Source organism: Pholcus phalangioides, unplaced genomic scaffold, assembly GCF_987345545.1.
Source record: "Pholcus phalangioides strain wild (caught in Gottingen) unplaced genomic scaffold, Ppha-v1.0 ptg000036l_1, whole genome shotgun sequence".
Classification (NCBI taxonomy): Eukaryota; Metazoa; Arthropoda; class Arachnida; order Araneae; family Pholcidae; genus Pholcus; species Pholcus phalangioides.
In genome coordinates, this window is record NW_028301623.1 from 167,700 (window position 1) to 186,056 (window position 18,357).

An 18,357-nucleotide genomic window follows, 5' to 3' on the forward strand; every position below is an offset into this window, starting at 1 on the left:
CATTTTTCCCCACATTTTACTTCGAGAGGAATCAACAGTGAGTCCATCTGTAAAAAAACAAAAACAAAAGTGAAAAATCTTTTGGTGCGTTTGACACATCCGGCGATCTGGAAGTAATAGAATGTTTTGGACTGTTGTTATCTTGTTTTATGATTTGTAAGAATGTGTACAGACAGACAGGGACTTCTCGAATCTTCCATTCCGTTACGTGTGGAAACGGCTGGTTCAATATACACCAATCCATCCTTTTCTCTCCTCTTGTATACCATTCACGAAACCTCACGCTCCAGAGCATCATTTTGTCAGCTTGTGATTGGAAGAGGTTGCATCTTCGGGGTCCCGCCCGTTTTCCCGGCGTCGCCCTGTGTTGAGAGAGAGAGAGAGAGGAGCCCCAAACAAAAACATTTGGTGGAAAAAGTGTCAGTGTGGATGAGTTTTTCCTCCCGGTAGGTAATACAAAACGAAAAATATATTGTTATTGCAACTACTTCTTTCGAGGAAACAAGTCGCTTCCAGTGAATCTGTCAGTTGAGTTTTTCCCTTTCAGAAACACGAGCTTTTCATCTATCGGATATGTTTCTTTCAGAGGTATGATATTATAATCTCCGAAAATTAATTTAGTTATGAATTATTATTATTATGATCAGTTTTGTATATTTTAAAAATTAATACACATTTTATCTTCATATATTTGTTGTTATAAAGTTCTAAAGTTAAGTAATAATACAGTCGAATCCCGTTATATAACGAACTCCAAGATACCGGAGAAATAAATCGCTTCGTGTTAAAACGAAATTTCGTTAATAAAGGAATTCCAGGTTTTTGTATTGTTCCTATGGAAACTTCTGTGGGGGGACTAGAAAAGTGTTCGTTAAAATGAGATTTTCGCTGTAACGGTATTCGTTGAAATGGGATTCGACTGTATATATGTTACGGTAAATGTGATTAATCAGTTATTGCACATGTTATGCCATCAGTTATTATACGGGGGTTGTTCTAAAATTAAGTAACAATTAGAGCCCGGAAGTTCAAGCAAAATGCCGTAAATGCCCTTTTTTCGCCTATTTTCGAACTTTTTTTGGTAAAAGTTCGTTTTTTTGAAATTTTCGTTCCATAGATGCCTGTTTTAACATAGTTTGAGGTTTATTAGTGGATTTCAGAGTTTATAAAACTTGGATATCTGTGGATATATCTTAAATTTGTAAAACTTGGATATTTTGAGCATTGAGATCTTCAAAAGAATAGCACTTTTTAAAATTTTCCAACTCTCCGTATTTATTATCATCAGAAAGGCCCCGGGGCGCGGTAGCCCAGGTCGATAAGATACTCGCCTGAAGTATCAAAGGATGTTTAGAGGTGTCGCGAGTTCGATACCCGGTTCGTCCTTGTCAGGAAACTTTCCTGACGCAGGGGTACAACAGAAACGGTGGCATGACCACAGAAAAAATTGCTATCGCAGGATGTCCCGCATCGAGGCGTTAGCGCACCAACCTTTCGATGAGTATAAAAACAAGCCTGCCGTTCGGAATCGGAAATAAATTGTAGGTCCCGGTCTAATTAGCTTTCGTGTGCAGAAAATGACCGTGGTGCGACAAAAATGATCAGAAAGCCCCCCATCCCACTTAAAGGCCCATTCAGACGCAAACAAGTCATCTGAACGATTGGTGTTGTACAGTCGAATCCCGTTTTTACGAATTCCCTTATAGCGTTGGGGTTCGTTATAACGGGATTCGACTGTAATGCATTAACTTTGCTTTGACCGGACGGCATTAGAACGTGAATGAATTTGTTTCACGTGAACGCAGCCGGCGTTAGAAAAACAGAGGAAAATGAGAAATTTTTGTTCCTCCACATGCTTCACACAATATGTCTCGCTCAGGCATTGGACTGCGTTGTAACTTATGTGTGTAGTGGACCCATTGTCCTAAGAGGTCACGAATTGACGTTATGGGTCACACAAGGCGGGGTAGGAGCAGACAGGACTCTGGGACCCATGTTGCTTTGATCTTGTTTTTTGCACCATAAATGCACTGCAAACAGCTACGTGACTATTTATTAAATATACATATTCAGCTTTCGATTAAATTGATCAGAGTCGCCCTCAAGGTTGTGTGTGACAGACGCGGCCACACAGGGGCCCCCGCGCTCGAAGGAGTCTCGCATATGTGATAATATAAAAGAAGTTAAATTCGATATTAAATGACAATGATTATTTCAAATAATACAGCAAATAAACCAGAATTATTCGCAACTCGAGGGAGCCCTATAGATCATTTTCTCTACCGGCTTCGCGTCTGGTAATGGTGGCCCTGGAATTGGCCTAATCTTGAGGGTCTACTAACATTTTATTTTGGGCTTGAAATCAACCTAACGTGGATACTAATGCAGTTATTACAATTATTGTATTAATAATTTGTAATTGAAACAATAGACGGATTAAGTGGAACCAATTTTTTAAGCTAGTTTTTGGACCATTAATAGCTTTGTTTTAGTAATTTTTTTTCTTCCTTCCAAAAATAATAAATGCCTATTTAGTGCCTATTTTGGGCATTGTAAGTGCTTTTTTGCCTGCCTATTTTATACATTTTTAGTGCCTTTTTGCCTGCCTAGTTTGACCATTTTTAGTGCCGAAACATCCGGGCTCTATTTATAATATATATGTTACGGCAAATGTGATAAATAGGTTATTGCCATGCGGTTTGAGATTACGGGCCCCATCTTGTGAATCCAAAGGCCACGTTGTACATGCTGGCTATATGTTGAACATGCATATCATGGAGAATCTGAAATTCTAGATTTCATCACTTTTTTTATGAGTTAAAATGCTAAAATAACCAAATATGAAACGGAGTTCGTAAATGGCCATAAGAAAGAACGAAAACAAGGACAAAATTGAAATTAAATTGAATTTTTATTAAAAGAAAATTAAATCATCCATTTGGATCTGCGGTCGAATCTCCCGTTGTAACGAACTCCAAGAGAGACCGGAGAATTTATTTCGTCATAAAGTAATTCCATGTTTTTGCATTGCTCTCATGTAAACGTATCTGGTGGATTAGAAAAGTGTTCGTTAAAACGAGATCTTTGCTATAGCGGTATTCTTTAAAATGGGATTCGACTGCAGTATATAAATTAGATATAAATTTTTTATACAAGAGGATGACGTCACTCTCCGCTACCATACGAAGTTTTTTTAACAATTGGCTGTTGCGAAGATATATTTTGGAAAGAGGGAAAATTCAACTGCCCCCGCGGGGAATCGAGCCCACGTCCTTTCACTTCCCGGGTGAACGCACTAGACTACAGAGGCACCGAATCTCTCAATCTTTTCTTGGAGCTCGTGTGCACTGAAAGGGACCGTACATGGACGGCCGGACCAGAAGTTGTTAAAAAACCTTCGAATGGTAGCGGAGAGTGACGTCATCTTTGTATAAGTCGCCATCTGGTGGCAGCGTCAGCAGTTGTGAGCTTGGCCTGAGTCTGGTCCGGCCGTCCATGTACGGTCCCTTTCAGTGTACACGAGCTCCAAGGAAAGATTGAGAGATTCGGTGCCTCTGTAGTCTAGTGCGTTCACCCGGGAAGTGAAAGGACGTGGGTTCGATTCCCTCCCCGCGGGGGCAGTTGAATTTTCCCTCTTTCCAAAATATATCTTCGCAAAAGCCAGTTGTTAAAAAACCTTCGTATAAATTTTTTAGGCAAAATTTTCAAAAAAAACAAAACCGCAGCTTTGCCGTCTTATCGCATGGGGCCCGGGGGGCCTCGAGTGCATAGGGCTTCCTGATAACAAGATCTGGCACGATAAAATTTTCTAGAAAAAGCATGTAAGTTTATAAGTAGGTATTTTCCGCTAATTGTGGACCTCAGACTATCACTTTGCCCGGGGGGGATTCACGGTGCTGCTAAGACGACCCCGAACCGTGAAGCTTTTATTCCTTTCGGACACGTTCCGTAAAACACGCCCCCATTTATGAAAGACATGAAAACATGCGAAAAATGTATATTATATTATTATTGCAACTATTTCTTTTGAGGAAACAAGTTGTGTTTCCAGTGAATCTTCCAGTTCAGTAACTCGTTTTATTTAAAAAACACGCGCTCCATCTTTCGGACATGTTTCCTTCTGAGGGAAGATATTCCTCATTGTCACTGAAAGAAAATTTTAATTATGAGTTATTATTCATTATAGATGATCAGTTTAGTATATTTTAAAAATTAATACATATATATAATATGTTTTGTCTTCATATTTGTTGTCATAAAGTTCTGAAGTTAAGTAATATTGTATATATATATTACAGTAAACATGAATTTAAGAATTTCTAGATTTGATAATCTGTTATTGCTGTGCATAATTATTCATTGTAGATGATCAGTTTTGCGTATAATGTAAAAATTAATACGTTTTCTTTTTAAATTTGTTGTCGTAAAATTAAGTAGGCCTAATAATATATGTTACAGTAAACGTGATAAATCAATTATTCTGCATAATAATCTGTTGTGTATAATTATTCATTGTGGAGTTATTATCGTAGAGTTAATTGTGAGTTATTATTCATTGTGGATGATCAGTTTATTGCGTATAACATAAAAATTAAAGCATATTTTCTCTTTAAATTTGTTATCATAAAGTTTCAAAATTAAGTAATATTATATATGTTACGGTAAAGTGGTAAATCGGTTGTTATGCATAATTATCTGTTGTTATGCATACTTACCAATCGTCTTGGTAAGTGAAATAAATTTATCGCTTTTACCGGCGAATATATGCGTAACCAAGAGTAGTCGGTACAATTTGATAAATAATTGAAATTTATCGCCTTTATTTGTGATTATGCATAATACCATAGAGCGTAAATTGTGAATTTAATAAACGAAAAAACTTTCGTACCCCGATATAATGATATAATACATGTATGAATTGTCATGCATATTATACTATACAGATTATCAAATTTATCGATAACGCTTGGGTACTATGCATAATCGTCGATGAAAGTGATAAATTTGGGGGAAATTATCGAACTCGCCAAAATGTTCGATGAGTATGCATAATAATCGGATTTTTCACATTTACTGTGACATATATAAGTTATTATTTAGTATAAATATAACGTTCACGCGTACAATGTTATTCAAAAGTATAATTTTTACTCCTCATCAGAATTTTAAGCGGTGTGTTGTTAAAAATGTTAAATTTTTTTATCAGCGAGAAATAACAATATTGAAAAAAAATAACAATTTTGGCGGGAGAAACCGTTTTACCCGCATTTAACGCTCTGTCATTTTCCCAACTTTCCTCTGTTTTTCGAATTCGAATATTTCAGTGAATATTGCACTTTTGGCATCAGGAAAGACGAGGCAACAGCTTTCAAACTGAATTTTGGGGCACACGGGGACTGTATAAAAATTTATTTTTTTTATTTCAATACAGTAGAACCTCTCGATAACGAACATCCATGGGACCTAAACCTTTGTCCGCTAACGGGGAGTTTCCGCTATTGGGGAGGTACGATATACCGCAGAACCTCGTTTATATGACTTTCACATTCATACGGCGCTTGTCTTCGGTCGCAATTGGTTCCTATATGCTACTGTGTGTAAAAATGATACATCGATGGTTATGCATAATCATCAATTGTCCCGATAAATAAAATTTCATTTTCTCTCTCTCTCTCTCTCTCCCCCATTAAACCGATTAATTATTCTTTCCCGTACATGATACGTGCACGACACATATTTTGCAATAAAAATTAAATTAAATTAAGAAGAACTAAACATTCATAACAACATTATCAGTTATGTTGGCTTTCATCACACGTATCAACATGTGCAAACAAAACTAACATTACCATTCGGAATCGGCATGCTGGACCATAGTTATGTTAGTCAAGTAATTAATTGACGGATTATCATATTTACAAATACAAGATTAGGATTATACATAATCACCGTTGAATATCATAAATTCCCGATTTGTGAACAAAAATTAACAAATTAGATTTTGGAAAAAAAAAAATTGGAGTCTGCCTGTAGTCCGCTATCGAGAGAGTCCGCTAACGGGGAGTGAAATACATTAAAGCCCTATTCCACGGGACCGGAGATCAGAAAAGTGTCCGTTAACGGGAGGTGTCCACTAACGGGCAGTGTCCGTTAAGGGAAGTTCTCTCTCCACTGTAACTGTACAACTGCTTGAAACATGAATGATATATCTGAATATTACACGTTACTTGAAAACTGTTTACATTTGACGTATGCCCCTAGGAACAACGGTTCGCCAGTAAAATAGCGTACCTTCTGTTTGTTATGTACCTTGTATATGTGTCAAGAAATAGTTAATAGTAATGTAAGAAATAGTAAGAAATAAAAATGTATATTTAATACATTTTTATTTCTCTTAGAAAGAGTTCTTAAAAGGAAAAAAATCTTGTGTAATTTTTAAATTAAATTCCTTTCAAGGAAATTGAAAATCCTTTTTCCTCAAACATATTACTAAATATTTAAATTTCAACTGGAAAAAACTTCCCTCAGGGAAAATTGAGATTATTTTTCTTCCCGTGCTACAACTAATGATAGTTACGTAAAATATCATATTTTATATGATGTACTAATTATTTTTCGTCCACAATTTTTCTTCATAATAAAGGGAGTCTCTACTAATGAATGAAACCACGGGAATTAAGGAAAGCCGCTATAAATCAGGGGCTGCGCAAACCCCGGCCCGCTTAGGGGTTCCATCTGGCCCGCGAAAGACGCGTTCCGATACAAAAGCCTCATTACACGCTACACCAGTGTTTCTTAACCTTTTTTTGCCCGTGGCCCCCTTTGAACCATATTTTTTTCTCGTGGCTCCCCTGTCTTACCCAGAGTTTTCAACTCTCATCTAGAAGCAAGACACTTTATACGTATTGAAATGATTTTTTTCAGTGAATTTATACTGAACGAAAATTTTGCAAAGAAAATTGGCCTCCAGACCAGTAGCCTAGAATTTATTTATCTCCCCGCTAGTCCGAGTTCTATCAGGACCGTCTCAATATCATGCCCCCCCCCCCCAGGCAAAGTGATGCTATAGTAGTCCCATACTTTAGCTGGAAATAAACAGCCTACATATTTCCTATTTATTTTCAAAATCAATTGTACTATACAAAATATCATAAGGTAGGGTCACTTATGGGCATGAGGCCCCTCATAAGAGTGGGACTGACAGAGCTACAGCCCGGGGCCTAATATGGTTTTCATCTTTTTTTTTTTTGTTTTTCATACAATAAATTTCATATAGGGAAGGGGGTCTGAAAAATTTAGCCGGGGACTTGAGAAAAACCCCATCCTAGGGAACTTGTTGCAAAATGTAGGCGGTGAGGCCTGGGTGGGTCCATTCCCTAAAGAAGGCCCTGGTTTTATGGGTGGTTTTGTTGGATTCTCTCTCTCACTGTATATAAGTGTTAGTCACTAATATAAAAACTTTATTTCTTCACACCTTAATTTTTCTTCTCAGCTCTCCAAACCACCTGTCATGGCCCCCTTCTCCATTTTCTTCCGTGGCCCCCTTGAAGTATCCCAGTACCACAGCGGTTGAGAACCACTGCGCTACACGATATAAACCTAACCTGACCATATTTGCTTCATAAAAATACGGGGAATCGGGATCCATTCGAGGCATCGCCAACTAACCTGAAAAGGAATTGTCAAAGGCATTTGCTAACTATAGTAAAAAAAAATGTCATAGGAAAGCAAAGTTGCCAACTATCACTAAAATTGCAGAAAAATCTGCCAACTGGAAGTCACAATGGAAATGTAATTCACGAAAAAAAACGCATATGTAGGACCACTGAATACGAGATGGGGGATTATATGACTATTTGATTACATGGTAATTAGTCATAATTTCCACAATACTGTATTTTTAAGTTATGAAAATAATCTCCATCCTTTATTTGAGTAATAAATAAAAATTCAAGTAAACGTCTTCTTGAAAAAATACGGGGTATTGCATAAAAAAAAACAAAGTCGGGATGGCAAACTTATGGGAATGCCCCAGAAAATGTGGGTCATATGGTCACCCTATATATATATATATATACTAGTTTCCGCTCCGAGAACTGCAGAAATAGCGATGTTAATGATTAAAATTATAAACAGCAACACCCCTGTTAACGGACACCTCTCAGATGTGGCCACCCCCCCTCTTTTACTGTCAAATCATATCCCCCCCCCGTATAATGAAAGCATGTATTTCAAGCCTCCGATTAACGGCACCTTTCTTTACGGATGAATTTTTTTGTCGCGCCGATGACCGTAAAAGAGAGGTTTTACTGTATATCTTACTGTCACAGCCCGAAATTGGCCAGTTCCCGAAGTGGCCGGTGATTCCTGGCTTAGATCAGAACATCGAGCTTCGGCCAGGAATCTCCGGCCACTTCGCGAAATGTCCGGTCAAAGTCCGAAAGATTTCTGCAATTCGGTCTTTGGCCAAAACTCTTGTCCAATTCGCGAAGTGGCCGGTCTCGTCGAGAATTGGCCGCATTTGGGGCTTTGGCAGTAGCATATACACACACCGTCGGGTCACACTATTGTGACTACCTCCTAGTTCGGACATCAACTGCGTGTAGCTCTCGGACTAGAGCGAAAGTTGCGAACTGGCTTCGTAATAAAGGGAGATGTGAGTATTCTAAAAAATGTTGTCATAGGTCAAAAAAACGTCATTTATCAGATTTTGACAAAGGGACTTGTCGGCTTTCCAGCCGATCTGTCTGAAACTGGACGGTCTGTGAAATATTATTAGCGCCCTGGCGTCGTTTATTAGACAAGTGTCACCACTGCGATTAACTAAACTAAAGACAGCGAAGCACCAAGGGCCGTTTGTGCGAGACGTGAACACTAGCTGTGAGAAGGCGTGTTTGTGTGGGTGGGGGCAACCCACTACTCGCATAGAGTCGAGCGATTCGCTGTTCAAATGAATCAAAGAACCTCCAGACTTTAGTCTGAAATGTTAGTATCGCGAACTCTTAATGTGTATGGTTCTCTCCAAAGCAGATGGATAGTCATTGTACTCGTGGTAACGAAGTTGCTTCGGTACAAATGAATTTAATTTCCAAGACCGGATCGAAATTGACCTCTTCTGATTAGCAAAGGGCTACATCTTCTGATGAGTCACATTCTATTCGGTGTGAATGAATAGCCGCTGTCGTATCCGAGGATAAGACTCTGTAACCATTGCCGAGAGAATAAAAGCTGGTGATACCCAGGGCTATTTAATAAGGGCTGTCTCGTGAGGGGCTGGCGTCTGTACCAGCTGACGTCATTGCTCCACCAGAACCAAGAGTGCTACCCTGTTAATAACGGTAGTTTGTGCAATCGCGGTCCTGCCTGTTTAATTAAATTCTTTCCAAAATTATCTTTTCGATCATTGCCATTAGTATTTGTATATTTATTAGTTTGTTCGTTTAACCATTTAAAATAAGTTTTGCATTTGCTTACGAAAGACTAAGAATATTCTTCTCGGATTCATTTCAGTTGAATCGTTAACTGTTATTGGATCAATTGAAAGCCAACTCGAGAAGACAAATAATTTCAATTATCTTTCGAACTTTCTGTGTGATTTTCAATTATCCCTTTTTATTTGCATTTGAATTAGCTGTAGTTTTCAGAAGAAAAAAAAACATAGTTATTACCAATGTAACTGCCACATAAAAACACGGGAAGCAAATATTAAAAACAAAACCCCTAATATAAAATAACAGTTATCACTATTATTAATTCGAATGCTAATATCGAAAGACATTGTTACTTTTACCAACTATTTCTTGGATTTAAATCCATATCTTAGCTTTTTTTTCGCGTCTTTCCTATAATGCACTTTAATTCAAACTTTTAATTCTGATAAAACTCTTTATCCTTGAATAAACGTGTATAGATTGTGGGCATTACACGAGGGAACTCCTTCGTATGTCTCTCTCTTTCAGCGCTTTAATAACACCTTCTGTATGGTTGAATGCCTCGTGCTCACCATGGGGAGATTTAAAAACTCTTTCGAAGCTATCAACCGTTCTTCTCCTCGTCTCAGACGGCATTGTTAATCCACCAAAGGATAAAGTCATTCATGAGTCAAATATGAGCGCACTTCCAGTCTACTTGATCGAGCTTCTTACATTTGGACGCCCGTATTTTGCGAGTCTCTGGGTCTTTAGGAAAAGTACGTTAAGTAACTTGATCCCAGGTTACCTCCTCCGAGTATAGTTCTTGCACGTTGCGATCGCACAACAACTCACATATTCGTTCATCACTCATTTCCACAAGAATCCCATTTTTTTTTCATAAAAGCACCATAAGCGCACACATGTGATACAAAAACGAAACCCATTAACAAGAGATCACTCACTTGAAATAGTAAAATAAGCAACTAAAATTCATAATAATCCTCTCAATCTCTTTGCTCTGACGTCGTTTGCTACGAAGTGTTTGATCAATGACGTCGCGCGGTTGCCTCGAGACCGCGCCCATGTGAACCAAAGTGGCGAGCGCGTTTATAGAGAGATTAAAAACCATTATTATTATAACACTGGGTGATAATAGTATTATTGTCTCAGGAATGTCATTGGGGCATTGTCCAGGTTCACAGATACTTCTTGAAGCCTGGGGCGTATAGGGTCTTCCAGAACAGTAATAAGATATACAAACAAGTTTCTCTGACAATCATAGGAAAAGCATGGAAAGTATCTGACCTAATTCTTCAGACTTGAAACAGATCGAGAAGATTTGAACGTAATTCCATCATACGAGGGGTGTTCGGAAGATAGAAGTGCAAGGTTTGTTTTGAATAAATTTTTGTTTGGCAAAACGCCTATTGCGAATTACTCACTAGCGTGTCCAGAAAATTCAACGCCGAACTGTTGTCGGTGAATTTTCCGTCAATGAATTGTTGGTCGCTGAATTATTTTAGAGGTGAATTTTCCTAACAGTGAATTGCATGGCGGTGAACCCCTCACTAATTCATGCGTTATTTTTCTACTTAATTGCCACACTTGTTCCAACATTTATTTGATCTCGGTACTAGTTTCTGTACCCCTTCCCACAGTGCCACAGAAACCTGCCATCGGCACCACATTGCGACTTTTATTTTTATTCCATTATTGGATTCCATTCCGGGTTGGATTGGATTTAAAATTTGTTGGTGCAAGGACCAATTTGGTCAAACTGCGCCAAAACAAGTGGTTATATAAAAATAAGAAAAATTGCCTTTTGTAAATGTCAAAAAACTAAAATTGTGCATGATAAAAAGCAACGTGAAACGTAAAACAATGACATGAATTGTAAAACACTATAATTTGTCGTATAAACCAATGGCCTTGATGAATTTAAAAATGCGCAGATGCATCGCAATGGCCGGATAAAATGTCACGAAGCGAAAGATGATTCTGACCAAAAAGCGGTCGTAAAATGATGACGATGATGTGAACAAGTAAAAGCGTGAGCAATGGTGAATGGACTTTGACAATGTGGGCACTGTGGTTGACTCTCTCGTAATAATAGATATGATTGTGTGAGGCGACTGTGTCCCATGCTTAACAGGGCAAGTAGAACTTCCTCCTTTCGGTTAGTCCTGCAGCTCGAACGCCAATGACCAAGTGTGGGCTTGATGGCATATAATTTATTATTTACTTGGTTTATTCCATTATCGTCATGGCATGTATTGTCAGCAAGATGTTTTTCCCGTTGAACAAGAACAAATCGTCGGTGTTTAAGCAAAACGTCTCCAAGTCCAGAAAAAAACATTTTGACGCACTAAATGCGGTTGATTAGAAATTCAATTAATTACTTCATGATATGAACACTTATGAACCACTGACCAGTTATTTAAACATCAGAAAATCTACTCAGAGAGTTAGAAATCTTCAAAAGAAACGCTTACCGATTTTCGTAATGACTCAAAGGTATAAATTGACAAAATCTCAAAACTGGACTTGATGACTTCTGCTTGTGAACACCGACGAAATTAAAGTCACTTCAAGGTCCACGCTGTATAGTCGAAACTTACACAACTTGAATGTTTGAGAGAAGTGCATTGGTGACGTTCGCTGTGTGAGCCCGAGTAGGATGACATCACTTGCCGGCATTACCCTCCGTTTGCTTTGAATATCCCATTGAAAGTTTGGTAATAACTGTAATACTAAAGTATAAAGCGCCTCCTCTGCCCCAGAAAATAAAAACCCGGGACATGTTCATACATGTTCTCACTCGTTCCGGAAGCGTTTTCTTTGTTGAAATCGAGGCTTTGAATTTCTTGGCTTTTGATGAATGCGCATTTTACTACTACTTCACCAAACACCAACTCTGGCCATATCGCTATATTGCAATTTACTGCCATTAGTGAAATGGGTTGGAAGTGAAGGCGCTGTCTATCGGTGGTCACCTCGAGTTCGTTAGGGAAAATATCTTATCTATATCCTCCCTTGGGTTCGAACCCAGGACGCTGACAACAACCTTCACGATGGTAGACGAGCATCTTACCACCATGCCACTCGGGCACTCGTGCGCATTTTACTGTCGCTGATGATTTCTCCTTGGATTCATCAACATGGTCCTACCTCCAGTTCTTCATTAGATTCTTCTTTGAGCTATAACAGGGCTGGCCAACTTTTTTATATTCGAGGGCCAACAAAATGGCCAGCTGCAGCGTCTCGGGCCTCAATTTCGAACGTATGGACCACACCAGTAAAATTAACTGGAAAACTCGCAGATTTTTATACGCCGTAGGTAATGAGGAAATCATGGGCAACTAAGTTGTTGAGTTTTCAACTATAGAGCTGGGGACTTTCTGTGTACTCCACCTTTTCTTCACAAACTAACACATATAGTCCTCCAAACACGAGGTGAGACTTGACTACAGCCCCCGTCCCATAGGACGATTACAGTCGAATCTCGTTAACGTGAACCCGCTAAACATGGAAATCGGGTTAACGTGAGAAGAATTCTTGATCCCATCATTATCTATGGCGATATGTTTAAAAATACGGTTAACATGAATGAACTTTTTAAATGGAAGATCGACTGACGTGAAAGGATTTTGTCAAGCTGAATGAAAAAGAACGTAAGCTCTTTGCGGAAAAATTCCGGGATGGTAAGGATTGAATGCATGTCGTTAATGTGCTTCACAACGGAAGGGGGGGGGGCATGACATTGGTTGTCATTGGGGAGAGGGCTTTATTGCCCCTGAACGTGTGGGTGGTGGAGGGAGGATGACGCTCGCACTCTTATCGCTGAGTCGGCTCGTTGTTGTCTGGTTTTCAAAAGCTGTTATAACGATTCACGATCACAGATGGCGACATGATGCGAACTTTCTTCCGAGAGGGACGACTTGACTTGAATATTATTCAGGGCTTTATGCATCCATGGCCATACCCTGGAATGAATCATAGTAAGAGGAAAATAGAAACATATAAATATTAGAGGATATAGTCCTCTTCCACAAAAATGTGTAACGTTCCGGGGTGGGGGGGGGGGCGGTAGAACCTACGGGTATAACATAGGATCCTATGGGTTTGATTGCGTTGGGGGGCTATAGGAGAAAAACATTTCTGGAGAAGGGGGCGTTGGGACAAAAAAGGTTGGGAAACAGACTCACACAAATAGAATGTCAAAAATTAATTTTCTGTCATGCTTGTTGTTTAACATGAAATTCGGTTAACGTGAAAAATTCCGGTGGAGCGTTGAGTTTCACGTTAACGAGGTTCGGCTGGTTGACTGTATCTGGTTTCATTTCCAGCTGAATGCAATACATTAAAAATTGCAGTTTATTTTGCGAGTTATTCCGTCCAATATGCTCATGGTTTTAGTTTTACGGACGAAACATTTTTTTTCTCCAAATTTCTCTGCAATTACTGCATTATTTTTTTCTTTCCGTTACACTGATTTGTACCCCTTCCATAGCTTCGTAATAGCCCGCACGAGGAATTGATTCATGCAGCAGTAGACTTCGAGAGAAGTTTTGTTATCGAGATGAAAAGCGTGCTAAAAAGCCAGCCTGGAATAGGTAACCACATGATGGTTCCAAGGTGGACCAGCTTCGCATGGATGAGGCAGACTATCTGTTGATGTAAAAAAATTCACGCGCATTGTTGTCGAATGCTCCTGTGTGTGTCAATAAAATTACAACGAACCAGATTTGACACACACATATTATTATTACATGAGCTACCTTCTTTGACTAGAATATCGGTGGTTCTGTTTGGAGAAGTGCCAGTCTGGTCTGGTGCAAAGTAAAATGTCACCAACCTGCCATGTCGAAATTCAGCGGTGAATGCAACTCTGTTTTTGCCACAAATAATCATTGTCTGAGTGGAGGACTCCTTCAGTTAAAGACGCTATATAGTGCAACCTTTCCACTAACTGACACTCCCCGTTAACGGAAACTTTTCTGATCCCCGGCCCCATGGAATAGGGGTTTAGTGTATTTCATTCCCCGTTAGCGGACAGTAAAATTACATGCGCGCGCGCTCTATTTTTTTTCCTCAAACTAGAATTTCTTGATTTTTTGGTCATAAACCAAGAACTTATCATATTCAACTAAGATTATGCTTAATCTCAAGTTCGTGTTGGTAATGGTAAATCGTCAATTGACCATTTGGTTAACTGAACATAACTATGGTCCAGTATGGTGGATTTGAATGGTAATGTTGGTGTTGTTTGTGGAATACATGTGTGAGAAAGCCAACATTACAAGACCGATAGTGTTGTTATGAATGTTTTCATCTTCTTCATACGTGTTTAAAAAATAATAAATAAATAAAAAAGTAAAGAAATAAATTAAAAAGGTTATAATTTTTTCCCATATTTATCCGTCTTTCCAACTTTATTGGGGAATTATGCATAATCGCCTGTAAAAGTGATATATGTGAAATTTAATCAAACTTTCCTTACCGAAACGATTGGGGATTATGCATAACTCTAACGTACTGACCATGTCATGTGCAGCACGTTTTGAGGCCTGAGAAATTTTAGTCTTTGATGAGGGTTGTTTAGATGCTCGTACTCTTAGTTCCTCATCCTTTCAAAGTGATCCTCTGCGATTTGTTGGATGTAGCTGACGATGGTTGGAATCTTCAGGTCATTTCTAATACTAGTCCTCCTGATGTACTTTGGCACACACATAAGGGTTCTCGGTATTTTATTCTGTTGACAGATATGATAGGTTTAATGATCGATTTAAACAATATGACTTTGTTTTTAAGAGTTAGTCTTGCACTTGAGAATGTAATGCGTGATATAATTCCCATGGTTTGGATAGCTTCTTACATGATTTATTTGGGGAACGTAGGATAATGATTGGTTTAGAATACATCCCGAATATTTCACTTCCTTCACAGGTCTTATGACTTTGCTGCCCAGATAGATTGGTGCTTTAGTGAATTTGGTTCTTCTTGTTAGCCAGATGAACTGACATTTGGCATGATTAAGTTCAACAGCATTATCCTCACACCAGTCTTCCAACTCCTCCAGTCTCCTGAAGATTTTCTCTGCATTTATCCGATTTTCTGTTGTTGGTGATAATGATTGCATCATCCGCAAAGAGTCCCAGTATTCCCATTTGCGGGGCAGGAAAGTCATTGATGTAGATGGAGAAGAGCCGAGGCTCAAGAACTGATCCTTGAGGGAACCGAGGCTCTTATTGGACGAATAGAAGAACAAGCATTTCCATTTTTGACCAGAAAATGTCTGCCTTTAAGATAGCTGTTGAAGAACAACACGTAGTGGTCAGGAAAACCGTATTCAACAAGCATGGCCAACAGAGTTACGTGATTCGTTTTGTCAAACTCCTTGCTAATGTCCAAACACATTGCGCAAGTGAATTCCTTGTGATTGAAGGCTTGTATTGCGAATTCTACGACTCGATGCAGCTGTGTGACACAGGAGTGGTTCCTTCTGAATCCATGCTGCTCAGGACGAAGAAAATTAGAAGATTCGAGATAGTTATTGAATCGTATAAGAAGAATACGTTCAAACAGTTTAGATACATTGCTCAGAAGGTTGATCTGTCGGAAATTTTTGGCTATGAGACGGTTGAAAACGGAAAGTTTCCATACTTTCGGGAAGTGACAAGTTTTAACAAGCTATTTAAAATGTTGATGAGAGACATAAGGGCAGATTTTTGAGAGCAAGATTGGAGATGTCGTCCAGGCCAGAGGCTTTCTTGATCGAGAGCTCGTTAATTAAATTCTTTAATCTCTTACATAGTTGTTAGCTCTGAATCTTGAAACCCACTAAGACTCTGATGACGTGGTCTGTTGAGAAATTCTCCAATTATATTCAGGTGTTCCCACCGTGAGTGCCAATCGGTTAATTACTGTTAGGTTTGGATCGGTCCTCATAAGTTTCGGCAAGCACTTCCGCTCTCTCAGCATCAGTGAAGACCAATTCATCTCGTTCATTTGAATTTTGGTAATTTTCTTGTTGCAGATCTTCCAAACTTTCCATATAGGGAGCCTTCACTCGCAGTGGCCTCTTCAACGAAGTTCGAAAAGCGCTCGTTGACGAATCCTTTGATTTCTTTCCTGATTTCCTTTTTCCAGTCGATTGAGCGCAACTACTTTGTCCAAAGGACGACGAAATCTTTGGCAGGATTTTCTTATTTTAGTTTTGAGTCAAATTTTTTCCTTCAGCTCAAGAGAAATTTCAAATTTGTTTCTCGGGTATTTGATTTTTCTAGTTGAATTGTGTAATGCGGATGTAATCCTGTCCGCAAAAGATGCTCGTTGCTGCTTCAACTTCCTCCTCATTTACTATGCCGAAGCTCGAGAACTTCTTCAGCATGTAGCAGATCCCTGAATTTATTTTAGTCGACGACAAAGCAAAACAATAGCTATTTTACTTACCTGTAATAAAATCTATTTATTTCTTTTTTAATTTTTATATTGCTTTTTGCAAATATTGAGCACACCTATAGAAGATCTTATTCTTTTATCAATTGTGCATTTATATCAAAAATTACGTAATTATTTCCTCCCATTGATTTATAATTTAATTTTTCCACAAATTCTGAAATTACAGTCGACGCTCGATATAACGACCCCCCCCCGTCCCGTTGAAAACGAACGTTATACTGAGAGGGTCGTAATATCGAAAGTAAAACATATAATAGTCGTTCTAAGAAAATATTTGGAACTTATCCTACCGGTCGCTGTAGTGGAACGATCGCTATAACGTGGGGTCATTATAACGAGCGTCGACTGTATTCGTTTCAAAAATTCAAACAATTATTTCTTTCAGAGATTATGAAATTATTTCTTTAAAAATTTCTCTGAATTCCTATCTAAATCCATTCAGTGATACCTCGGTTTTCGTCGATAATCCGTCCGAAAACAATCGGCGAAATCCGAAACCGACGAAAACCGAGGCAATTATTTCCACATTAATCAATGTAAGTCCAATTAATTCATACTAGACTTTCCAAAATGAGACCAAAAAACAAATTTTATAGGGAATAAATAAATTTTTATAGAGAATATGTGTTTTTAATACTAAAAAACAATAAGAAATTAGTATAAATGACTAATGTAAAGAATAAATGAACATGTAATGGAATTTTCACATTCTTATACCTTTCTGAAGACTCTTCTAGGCGTGTGAAAGACGGCGAGAAGGGGGAGGGGGGGAAAGAGGTGCAGATATTTTTGTTTAGAAGGGGGAATCCCCCTCCATAAGGACCTTAGGTATCAAGGCACTGTCTAGGACAGGGATTTTGAACCTATGGGTCACGGCCCACTAGCAATCGTCCCAGGCATTTTCTTAATGAGATTGACATACAACGGTCTGGACTTTTTACATCGGCAACTTTTCAGTCCACGCGTGAAATATGCGGTATTGATACCACTCCATAAACTGGTATATACAGTATAACGCGACCATACGTCGTGAATTTTACGAGACCCCACACAAGGCCCCGTTCTTTTTCAACGAAGCAAATTCCAACGTTTAAGGTATCCGACTACGTAGAAAACGTCATTTTGGAAGAAAATATGGATTTTAAATTTTTAATTTTTTATAAAAGCCCTATTTGTTGCGATTCCAAAACGGGCCTTGTTTTGTTTATATGATGCTTAGAACCAAAGTTACGTTCACTTTAGTGTTGCGTTTTTACATAAAAGTAATACGCGAATAAAGACTTTAAACGTGTTTTACGAAGAATGCTATTTTTTTTCACATTTTACTTGACTTTGTGACGTGATTTGTAAAAATTGATGCATTGCATCCTTACGAAATTTTAATGTGATATTTTACTATACATTGTTGAGGTTATGAACTAAAATCTAAGGTCTATCACATATATTTTTTGAATTACAATGTTTTATAGGCAAAATGTAGGAT

At 38.5% G+C, this 18,357-nt stretch overlaps 1 protein-coding gene across 1 annotated transcript in view; it reads left to right on the forward strand.

The window, feature by feature from the left end:
• The first annotated feature begins 422 nt into the window (after positions 1-422).
• Positions 423-18,357, forward strand: part of LOC149065952 (neuronal acetylcholine receptor subunit alpha-10-like) — a 114,061-nt gene continuing 96,126 nt past the window's right edge. Inside the window, exon 1 of the mRNA XM_089253294.1 lies at positions 423-588. The gene's annotated coding sequence lies outside the window, so the exon portion shown is untranslated. The remainder of the gene's footprint in view (positions 589-18,357) is intronic.